The sequence below is a fragment of the Eimeria mitis genome, genomic scaffold (assembly GCF_000499745.2).
Source record: "Eimeria mitis Houghton genomic scaffold, Emh_scaff1628, whole genome shotgun sequence".
Taxonomy (NCBI): domain Eukaryota; phylum Apicomplexa; class Conoidasida; order Eucoccidiorida; family Eimeriidae; genus Eimeria; species Eimeria mitis.
The window spans coordinates 1-310 of record NW_013569942.1 but is presented as its reverse complement, the minus strand read 5'-3'; positions in this window follow the sequence as shown (position 1 = coordinate 310).

Genomic DNA, 310 nt, shown 5'->3' with positions numbered 1-310 from the left:
CGTCCATGTACTGTTCTCGCTTAAACGCCAAAAAGGCGTTGATGGTATCTTTCTGTTTACTAATATAATCCATCTGTGCGAATTCACTACGCCAAGCTGATTGCAGTGTATCCGGAGGTTCAATCATTTGTTGTGCTTTTTTCAGGGCGGGATCAAACTTATCTATCTGGGCCTTAGCCTGGGCAATTGCGCTCGAAATTTTCTTTATTATAGACTTATAGAACTGAATTTCTTCATCAGTAATGCGCCTATACTCTGCCGCTAACTGAACCCGCCTTTCCCACATGGCCTCACGTGCAGGATCAACGTC